Below are 12,066 nucleotides of genomic sequence, written 5' to 3'. Positions count from 1 at the left end.
AGGAGACAACGTTGATAGATATTTTGTGATTCAGCAACTACCTGACCATGTCAAAGGCAATGGTGCCCACTGTGATTCTATAAGCTCTGCTTAGATCCTACTTCTTTCTTCTAAATATTATAAAGTGAATTCTGTTGTCTGGAATAAGAGCCCCGTTCATTCTAAGTAAGCTTCTACAACACAAGTATAACATATTAATTTATGCAAAATAATATAAAATTGATGATTATTTTACTTACTTTGGTATTTAATTTTTGTTGCCGAGTAGATGCATAAACACGTGACATCATAGCTACTCCACAATTCCATCAGAATATACAGAATAAATTATACTTATATCCATACAATATTGCTCAAATTAAAGAATTTATAGAAAAATAGTTGCGAGTATTACCAGTGTAAGTATGTTTTGCTTCTATTACCTTATAATTACAACCTAATCTTTACATTTAACATTTTTAAATATCACCATTCTCCATAAGCAATAATAGATATGCACACAAATGGTCACAGTCATATGAGATAATTAGTCTATAATAAAGCAATCAATGAATTAATCAATAATAATTTATGGAGCACTACTGTACAACTAGCAAAGTTGGCTAGGTATAAAGTAGTCCAAGGCAGAGCCCACTTCCCATTCCAGCTGGAAGAGTCCATACATAACAAATCACAGCTGTGGCAATACCACTACTAAAAGGAGAGGTAATAGGTCCATTGGAAGAGGTTCTGTGCCTGGCCCTGCTACTTGAACATTTCAGAAATGTGGGATAATATTTGAAATACCACTGTGTATTCTATAAAGGCTTTTCCTCAATTCACTCACCTGCAAATACTTCAAAATTCCTGCGCAGCCCAATTCAGTTTTTGAGCCAAGTTTGGTCCCCCAAATGGAGCACGTCCTAGAGTCCTCATGAAGACACAGTGGGCAGTGAGAATGCCTTGACTGCCAGCAGCCCAGTACTTGGTGTGAGTGAAGCAAGCTTCAGCCATCTGTTTGCCAGGCCACAGCTTGCCCTTTAGCATCACTGTATTCACTTTGGATTCCTAATCGGCATCTCATCACTGTCTCCTGGGAGCTGGAATCCATTACCTCAATTTCCAGTCATAGATACAACACTTTGCCAAAGGACCATCTGGAACCACTGTGCTGCCATCCACCTGATTGTCATTATTGCCTCTGCCTGAAGCCTCATGCTACATGCCCCAGCAGGAAGGGCTGGACACTCTTAGACATGGACATTGGCCTAAATCAAATCTGAAATAATGATGCATCTTGGAACATCACAGTGGATGTTGCTAGTTGCACTCCTCAAGGGTCAATCCATTGAACTACCAATATTTATCAAGTTCTTCCTATGTGCCCAGCATTATTCTAACCAGTTTTCATATATTACTTCACATCATCCTTATAATAATACATGAATTAGCTATTATAATTCTTACCAATATTTAATATATAAAGCAAATCTGACAGAGCATACTAAGGTGCTGTATCCAAAGATTCAGAGTTCATAGGTGGTGAGCCAGGTTTTAAGCCTAAGCACAAACTGTTAATGACTAGGCCATGTTATTCACACCTCATCTCCTGTTGTGTGGGCTTGATTTCAGCTCTCATTCATTTCCATGGTCTGTTAGCTGATATTTTAGCATTGTTTGTCTACTAAAAAATATACTAATTATTATTATAAGTAAAATTAAGCAAATTAGCAGCAAGTATATGATACAATACAAAATCATCTTATATTTTGAATTTATGTTAAAATAGCTCAATGATGCCTTATTCAGAAATATAAGACTTATACTTCTATATTTACATTTTTTAGTTGTAGATGAACACAATACCTTTACTTTATTTACTTTTATTTTTATGTTGTGCTGAGGATCGAATCCAGTGTTTTAAATGCGCTAGGCAAGCACTCTACCACAGAGCCATAACCCCAGCCCCTATACTTCTACATTTTTAAGTATCAACATATATTGGACCAATTTGTTCTGAACAATTTAGCATTATATCATAAACTTTCCAAAGGACTAAGTATAATGATTGATGTAATCTGTGATTTTCTGACCACTGGGTAAATAAAGTAAATAAGCTCTAAGTGAAGGCTTAAATGGTTATTTCATAAGGGCATACAACTTCAGGAATTTACAATGTGCAAATCATTCCAAGTTGTCTGGACTATTTTGCTTGTTCTTGGTTCTATTCTACAGATTCAGGGTGCTATATAAATAGGAGAGACATCATTGGCCATGTCAGCATGGAATGAGTATATCTAAGGGAAAGTGATATGGATTTGAGTTGGGTACAAAGTTTTTTAACTCTTTTTTTCTTCCACTTTCCACAGATTCTCTCCCTTCAAACCTACTTATACATGCATGCAAGCTTCTTTTAGAAAAAGAATCTAGTATTCATTGAAAATTGGATTAATTTTAAGGATTCCAAATAAATAACCATATTGAAGTAAATATCTAAACAAGAAGGATATTGTGAATAGGAACAGAATTAGACAGAACAATGTTTTCCTTTCAGTTTTTAATTTCTGCATTACATTTTATTCTACAATATTCTTTGATCATTTATTTCATGATATGAGCATGCTAGAGTAGATCATGGGGTATTTTTCTCATGAGGTTTCCCTTTCATTTTGCATCCTAAATGGAACAGAGTGGAGGTTACTTTGGACAGGAGGACCCAGTAAACCCCCAGGCCTACCTTTAGTCTAATTAGAGAAGCACATGACATCCTTGAGGGCCTGCGTGGCATAGTAGGATAAAAGTTAAACTTGAATTAGGAGGCCAATATCCAAACTAGTAATAATGTATGATTGCCTTAAGAGATTCTTCATATATATATATATATATTTTTTTTTTCTCCTAATATATAACGGTGAGTTATAAAAGGAGATAGATAGCCTAAGATTAAAATTATGGTTGTCTTTCTACTTTGTACAATAATGGGAATTTTTTTAAAATTCATTTACTAAAAATCAATGCCAACAGCCTGCTACAGGCTGACGTGGCAGCAGGATAATGGCTGGAATCCTGATAGATAACATGAAAAAGAATTCAACAGGCATGTGCCACAAATTTCAAGGCATATATGGACACAGGATAACTCCAGTTAGGAAAATTAAATTGAGTGAAATAATTAGTTAACAACCCAAACCAAACTGATAGAAACTGATAAAATAAGATGAAGGTAGAAGACACAAAAAGAACTTAGAGGAGATTTGGTATGGGCCCCTTGAGGGTCAGACAAGAATACAAGGAACTTCAAGGACATATTAAAATATGAGGATCAAACTGTACTAGGGCACAACAGAACTAAAATAAACGTTCTGTGGAAAGATTTAATTTCTGATGTGTCCTCACACTTTGTGGAAATTACCATATCATTTCCCTTGATACTTCAGTATCTTCCACATTTAAAAATATTTCTTATCTACCTAATTAGATACTAGTGGATGAGAAGTATGTCTATATATCTTCAGTTTCTGTATGCTTGGCATTACTCCTGAGACAGAGTAGGTGCTCAAAGAAAAAGTGAATGACAAAAGAAATTGAAGTTCTAAAGTGCCGATGGTGTTGAGGTTTTTTTGGGCCAGAAGAGATTTGCTCTTCTAGTACTTCCTTAAGCTCAAGTGGCCTCAAAATCTGGGGCAAGGTTGAAAATATAGGTATGAAAAATGATCCCCACTGTAATGTCTCAGGAATCCAGAGAATATACCTTCCATCCCCAGAGAATTCATTCATTTTATGTTGAAGAGGCAGAACAGATGATTAGAAGCAGCAGCACTCTAGAATGGAATACAGTCTGGATTTATAAGAGAGTGAACCCTCTGTAAATGATTACTCAATGAATATCTGACCCAGTTGGAAGGGGCTAATGACCAAAATGCTCAGAAGAGACCTCTATATAAACCCTAGAAGTACAGACTGGATTTGAAGGCGTAGAAAGGAGGATATGGGCATGCTAGTCAAGATCACACCAAACTTTACTGAGTTCAGCAGCGCATACCACTTACTGTAAAGGATCTCTATACTAAGAAGTGTGTTATCATTCAGTAGAAATCAGTTTTGTTTACTTCTCAGGAAACTTTTCTACCACCTCTTCATGGAGTTGAATTCTAATCGTTGCCTATGTGCACCTACTATGGGAAGACCATTAAGACAAGATTGTCCTATTCAAACTCTGCTTCATACCTTAGGATTTTTATGTCCTTGGGATGATGACCTAAGTAAGACATGAACTCATCATAAAGAAATACAGTTCCTTGTTCCATTTTCTGATGAAGAAAATGCTGCTGGTAATGTTGCTTTTTGGACATACACGGAGATTAAATTTACTAATAAGGAAGTTCAGCATGGATCTTCTGAGGCAGGCAATATAGAAGAGCATTTCAGGACATACCTTGGTCAAACCCTTTCTTTCAACATTCCACCCAAACAGTATTTCTCCATGGAGTCATTAGATTCTCCAGTTGGAAAAGACCATTTTCTCTCCTTGATACCATGGCACTTTATGTGTTATGCAGAGACTCCTCTCTTACTCTCCATCAGGAGCAAAACTCAACCAGCTTGAAACAACATGTCTTGAGAAAACAACATAGAGATAGGTAATTCGTGGAAGATCTAGGATGACAACAGAATCTTTTCACTCACTCTCTGTCGCAGTGTATGTTGTTGTTCACAGCGCCTTGCTATGCCCTGTGGGAGAAAAACTCTATTTTTCAAAAAGAGAGATAGTTCTAATCTCCTAATCTAGGCACTTTTTTGCTACAAGTTGTGTTAATGTGTTTGCCTCTGAGAAGTTTGCAAACAAAGGCAAAGACAGACAAAAAGCATATGCCACATTGATCATTTTTGCATCTGAATATTCACCATTTGAGAGACAAGAAACTGTTCCATCTGATTTGGGGTATGATTATACTGTAGTTCAAATTGAAGTGTCTGTGGAAATGGATTGGGTGAGCTTCTTGGTTGTCAGTCATATCACTTATTGCGCATAGAGTGAGACGAGGGCACTCATGGGAAACACAGAAGTGGTTCTTCTCTCCACCTAGATGGATGGGCGTTCCTCTCCTATAAGAAGGCCTTCATTGCCCCAGAAGCCGCTCTGGGTGGCAAGTAAGGCACATGCTTGCCACACTGCCAGTGCCAGTAGGTGCCTTACTCAGAGCCCCCATCCTGGATCTGGGGCTCTTCTTAAACCCCTTCAGCAAACATGTCTGAAAGAACTGGACTGGGGCTGGGAGAGATTTGTTACATGACATGGCAATATGATGAGAGAAAGAGAGAGGATGTAAACAAGTTAAACTTGAAATAATGAAAGATTCAAGCAGCAGTTGAAGACAACAAAAGAAAAGCAAAGTAAATATTTGTAGCAGCAAAGTGCTGTGCAGAAAAGAAGAAATTCCTGTGAGAAATGACATTTCAGAAATTGATCCTTGTCACTTACCAAAAACAGTTTAAATCATACCTATCAGTGGTAGAGAGGGATGTAAAGACATAATCACTCTTGCTTTCGAGGGAGTGGATGGAAGACTCCCTCTTCTTTGTTCCTCCCCACCTGTTTCAATAAGGCTTGTCCCCTAAAACAGGGAAGGTGGATGGATAGATGAAACAAAAGACAGATTGAAATGTAGGTGGATTTTAAAGAATCAGCTCAGGTGAATCACTTCAGGTGACAGTCGGATTAGTAAGTCTGATTTTTTTTTTTTTTAATATAGTTACGGGAGGCAAATTTCTTTCTTCACTGGGAAACAGTTATTTTAAGGCATTCAACTAATCGAGGCCCATCCACATTAGCCAGGGTCATCTTTACTTGAAGCAAACTGATTGTAAATGTTAATCACATCTATGAAATGTCTTCACAGCACTATCTATGGAGTTTGATTAAACTATTGGGCACTACTGTCTGGCCAAGATGACATGTAAAATGAACTTTCTCAGCATTCCTAAAGGGATCTCTTTCTCACACAGACACACTCACACATACATACACACCCTTTGTTAGACAACTTAAGAAGCAGTTCAAGTCTCTTAAAACATATTTTTACTATAAATGACCCAGTTTTTTCCTTCTTCGTGTCTTTCTTAACATTATTGTTGTTCACTGTTTTTAAATATTCACAGAATCACTACTACCTTTTCATTATGTTATTTTCTCCATAAAACTGGAAAGGGATCTGATATGGTTTGGATGTGAGGTGTTCCCCAAAAGCTCACGTGTGAGACAGTGCATGTCCTACTATTTGGACTAAACTCCTCCCTTGCTTTGTATTTTAGTGCACTTGATTTGGTGGGTGTAATAGAAAAGAAAAAGATGTGCCCAAAACTCCTTTGGTGACTTTTCTTTCCATCTGCTGACAGCACTCAGTATTTTGGGGGCTAACTAAATCTAGCAGTGAATATCACATAGACAGGACCCTCCTGCTGGCTGGGGAAGGGACACACGAAGAGGTTAAGAAACAAACCTTTCTGAGTTTTGCCAATGGACAGTTTGTTACTTGTTAATATGGAGTAAGTTAGTTCATTCTTTCTAACACAGTGAGAAGGATGAAAGTGAGTATATTCGTTTGTTAGACTTTTCCTAATAAAATACCATAAATGGGATATTTTAAACCATAGACACCTATTTGCTCACAGTTCGGGAGGCCCGAGCCCATGATGCAGGTGTCCACAGGGTTGCTTTCTCCTGAGATCCCTCCTTGGTTGAGAATGGCCTCTCTCTGCATTTGCATGGCTCCCCCCCCCATCCCCCCACCTGTACAGGAGCATTCTGGCTTGCTCTGTGTGTGTTCAAATGTCTTCTGCTTAACAGGACACCAGTCAGATTGGATAAAAGCCCACCCTAAAGGCCTCATTTTAACTTAATTATCTTTTTAAAGGCTCTATCTCAAAATATAATGACATACTGAGGTATTGAGGTTTAGAATTCCAACATATGAATTTTGTGGGAACACAATCGAGCCTATAACAGTGAGCAAATATCATAATCTGTTTAAGATGTTGTGAAACACATTAGCTAGTGAAGGCAATAGAAGCAATAAATTGGTTTGCTTGTCTGCCCCTGGCCTCCACCAGAAAATAGGGCAACATGTGGGAAGTTTTCATTTGATTTATAGGATTACTTTTAGTGTTACTTCTTTCCCAGCTCTGCTTTAGCAGGGGTTGGGGAATCAAGAGTAAAGCACAGGTAGTTACTGCTCACTGAATATGTTTTTACCTCTCCCACATTTCCAAGCCTTTTTTTGGGGGTGTGTGTGTGTGAGTTTGTGTGTGTGTGTGTGTGTGTGTGATTAGATCATATGATGAGTTCTCATCAATACACTCTAAATGAAAGTGATAAATATCCCTTCTAGATTGAACCTTTTCAAAGTTTCAGGCAACCTGAAAGCACTCTCCTCTCCTTGGATGTGACTGTGGAGTCTGGCTCCACAGGGAAATGACAAGGGGAAAAAAAAATAATGGGAGCTGTCTGGGTTGCTAGGTGACTACTTGAAGGACTGCTTCCTGGTGACATTGTTAAACTCACAGCAGGTTTCCTTGAGTCAGAAGTCATTTTTTTAAAATGTATGAAGCCCCCGCCCCAAACTGGAATTGTTTGTTACTGCATCATATGCCTATCCTATCCTTATCCCAAAAGGAAGTGTATGTGTGATAGCTGGGATGTGTAAGCCACTGTGACAATGGGCACTGAAATGACATGAGGACTCTGAAACCTTGACAAGAGTAAGCTTGCTTTATTTTTGTTCTTTCCTTTTTCATTTAGCATGGAAATATTCCAAGGAAAAAAAACTTCACCTGCTTCACTATTTTACCTAGGGCTGGCCACGAATACCAACCTAACAAAACCCTCTTTTCTCCCTGGACAATTTGCACTTCAGAAAAGCATTTGGAACTCAGTTTTCATAAGGTAGAAAGTAATTTAATGTTGAAAAGGTAGAGCCAACCATACATGAATAAATGCATATCCATTGCATATTAATAATGCAATATAATAATCTACCCTTCTCACTTTTAGAAGACTCCTCTGAGCCCTTTCCCAATGTTAAGACGGCTCTGAGCTTCAGGCCAATTCTGACTTTTTTCTCCTTGTTTCTACCAAGTGTTCAGGAGAGTTACAAGCAGAGTGCAGGAAATCCATTTGAAATGGATCACTGATAAAGTTCTGTGAGACTAGAGAATAGTGAAACCACAATATATGTAGCTATGTGATAATCTAAAATAGTTACACGAGCAATGTTTGTTTATTGTAAATAAGAAATAATTTAGGGAGAATATGATTACTGTTTTACATTATTTCAAAAAGTGTCATGTATATGAATGTAGTGGAGCAATTACAAAATAATTTGTGTTTCCTTTTTGGTATTGAAGGAATAGCCACTCGATCATGAGTGGAGATACAAAGCAAAAGAGAAATGACTGTCTCTTGGATCTAATGTAGAAGAAATGTCTGTATTTGATTTAATAATAGAGTTGCCCTCTATGATCTATAAGATCCATTCCTTACTCATTCAACAAACACATGACAGGTATTGGGTCCAGCAATGTATTTATAAAGGTCAAGTAAGTTATAGTTTCTTGCCCTCACATAACTCTGACTACTCAAGTTCAACTAAGGGAGACAGATGATTCACCAAAAATCTGGTGTTCCATGGATAGACTAGTGTACTAGTAAACAAAGAGAGAACTAGAATTCTCCAGTGGGTTGCAGAAAGTTATTTTTGAGAAGGGAATTCTCAGACTGGGACTTCGAAGAAAGGGAAAATCAAGGACAGTACCCTGCAAGACAAGATTACCCAGTGCCCCTAGATGTGTCTTCTGTGTGATTAGGGATACGCAAAAAAAAAAAAAAAAAAAAAAAAAAAAAAAAAAAGAAAGAAAGAAAGAAAAGAAAAAAATGCTGCATAACCATAGCCTTATCATAGTGACAGGTAAGGCTGAGAGGGCAGGGCATGGAAGTCAGGAGTTGGGGATTTTATTTTGTGGTAATGGGTAGCCATGGGAAGACCTTGAGCCCAAGAGAAGCACAATCAAAATTATAAACCACTGTAGAATCTCATGCATTCCCAGAGTCTGTGATCCTAAGCAATTAATGGACTATAACTTCCTTTTTTACTTCCCCAGAATTGCAGTTTTTATCTTGAAAATGTTTGTCTTTTTGCCGCACAGTGTTGTTTATTTTTAGCTTTGAAGATCTTTATGTTTTTCCTTTTTTATCATTCTAGCTACACTTGAGAGTCTTTAGGACAAGAATTGTATCCTTTTTATCTTGATATTTCTTGGAGTAACTGTCATAATTGCTTGCTATGGTAGATGTTTAAAAAATGATATTATTAAGATTGTATGAGTTAGACCTCATGGAGAACTCCCTATGTTGGGAGAGAGTGCTAGCAGAGTTATAAAATCCCCTTAGCATTTTCTGAGGATGCCCTAGGTATTCAGTGCTATAATTAAAGTTAGAATTCTTGATAAAGATCAGGCCAAGCTACTAATCAGGTAACTTACTGAGTAAATCTGAACCTCAATTCCTTCATGTGTAAAGTGGGTACAACAACTATAATATTTACCTCAGAAGGCTTTTGTAGGAATCAGAGAGGAGAACATAAGTGAAAGTGTTAAAGGAATTGTGAATTATTACACCACATCTAGCAATGTGGATGGTGACTATGATGTCATAACAAAGATAATAACAATGAATTCACAAGTAACCAGATATCCAGAAGTGTTCTTCATAATTTTAATATGAGCACATGGGAAATCAGAACATCTTTCTTCACCACATTAAGCCCAGATTCATTTGCCATATAAACCATGGATAGGATTTGGTCAGCGTTGTTACCTACCCATATAGTTTCCATTTGGAAAGTCATTCTGAATATTGAAGAAGACATAATTGCTGGGTGCTATTCTGGTTTCATCCCTACCCAAATGTCTTTCTGATTTTTTATAACCATGATATGGATAGTAGTATAATTTTGGCTTTCTCCCTTGAATTAATTTTCTGGTCAAATTAAAGGAAGTGAAAATCCACTGCCATAAATCCAAAAGATTCCCATGGATGTAATACTGCTTTGTACACATAAAATTTTTCCAGTGCTTTCTTTGAATATACTTATGGCAAGAAAGATGAATCTGGGCAACTCAAAGTTATAACCAATGACTACATCAGCTGCATCCACCTACTCTAAGCCACAGTTGTGCACACAGAAACTTTATGCATAGAAATGGTTTTCCCAATCACCAGGATAGAAGGAGCAAGATTATCACAATAATATGGGCACATAAAAAAAGACAGGAAATGAAATGTCAACAGCAAGTGTAATACCTTTCTAATATATTTCCTTCACTTACTGAGACAGTTACCAGGCTGTTCTTGAAAGAATGATTTGTTTATAAACCAGGTATATTATTTCAATTCTTTAGAGAAGGGGGAAATGCCTTCATCATAACCCATCTCTCCCATAATCCAAAAATAGATTTCCCACTTTTCTATGATGTATATTCATTTATTCATTCATTCACAACTGTTTTCAGTGCACCTACTGTGTGCTAATTACATATGAGAGCATGGAGGCTAATCAAGGTGCCCTTGTTCTCAGGTGTCTTTTGATTTTGTAGGGAAAGCCAGCCATATAAACAGAACAGGGCAATAAAACATGATAGCTGTTATGATACAAGCACATGTAGCAGACACAGGGAGACACCAAAGGGAATGTTTAATTCTGCCTAGGGAGAAAGAAAAGACTTTATGAAGAAAGTGATGTTTGATGTGTTTCTTAAAATCTGAGTGATTTTACAGGCAGACAACAGGAAGAAAAGCTTCCCTAGACAGAGAGAGTGGGGAAATCAAGTACATCAGTGGACAAAAGGTCAGAGGATGGGATGAACAATTTACTGAGCAAAAGAAGTATCACCAGATTTGGGATATACGTTAAGGATGCTCAGTCCAATATCCAGGTGTGGGATCCAGCACGCAGGGATGCAGGCAGGGGTGTCCTTCGCAGTGATGCACCTCTCACTCTCAGCTGAGCCTTGAAGGCAGACATCAGTCTCCAGAATGTAGGCTTTTTTCCCCTGGTCCTGTAATTGGAGAATAACAGCATCTTAGACATGGTGGTTGTCTCACTCCTTCTGTCAACAGGTTTTTCAGACTTAGAGGCTTTGATTCTGCGTTGATCCTCCTCTTGGACATGCACCTCTATTCAGTTGATGTCACAAAGTTTGCATTTAAGTATATAGAGTTACCATTACCAGAACAAAAATAGGTTCACACATGGCAACCTTTTAGAATGGCTGGAGACAGCATTGCATACCGGTTGAGGACATGAATATAGAAAGAGGCAGCTCATGGACCAACCAACCTTAGGAGCAAAATCAAGTATAAGGCCCTGAAGTTTCCTATGTTGTGCTTTCTCTAGCTATAAAATGGGGATGATCATAGTGTCTGCATTATTGAATTACTGTGAGACACACAGCATGCAATATACATTAATGGCTGTCACTCTATTACCTTATTAAGTAAAGCTGGTGGGTCTTAGTCCCTACAACAGATAACTGAGTAAAGGCTATTGTTTATGGAACCTCGTGTTTGCCACTCTGCCCAACTATTCCAACCAATTTATTGTCAGGAACACATCTAAGACTTGACTTGGACTTTCCTGAATGGTTAGTTTAGGTTTCTATCTAAACATTTTGATTTTCATGCACTTAGCAGTAAAAGGAAATGGCCTATATTAAATGCTGGTCACAGCCTTTTATATGATTCTAAAAAAAAAAAAAAAAACACCTCTCCATGACATTAAATTTCTTAAAATCCTCATACAAAAGTGGTGACCTCTCCCATAAATAAATAAAAAAGTCCCAGCATGGAAATGCATTAGCTGAAATAAGTGTTTGATCCTTTCAACCAAAGCCCATTTTCTTCTTCCATCCAGAAAGCCTTGAAGTATGAGTATTACACTACTTGCAGATTTCTATGTAGGCAGGGGATAAATAGTCCGCTTCTGTAATTAATAACTATTAAAGCTGTTTGACTGATCATATCTTTGGGCTCCT

The sequence above is a fragment of the Urocitellus parryii genome, chromosome 13 (assembly GCF_045843805.1).
Source record: "Urocitellus parryii isolate mUroPar1 chromosome 13, mUroPar1.hap1, whole genome shotgun sequence".
Lineage (NCBI taxonomy): Eukaryota > Metazoa > Chordata > Mammalia > Rodentia > Sciuridae > Urocitellus > Urocitellus parryii.
The sequence above is the reverse complement of the archived record's forward strand: the minus strand, read 5'-3'. Positions refer to the sequence as shown.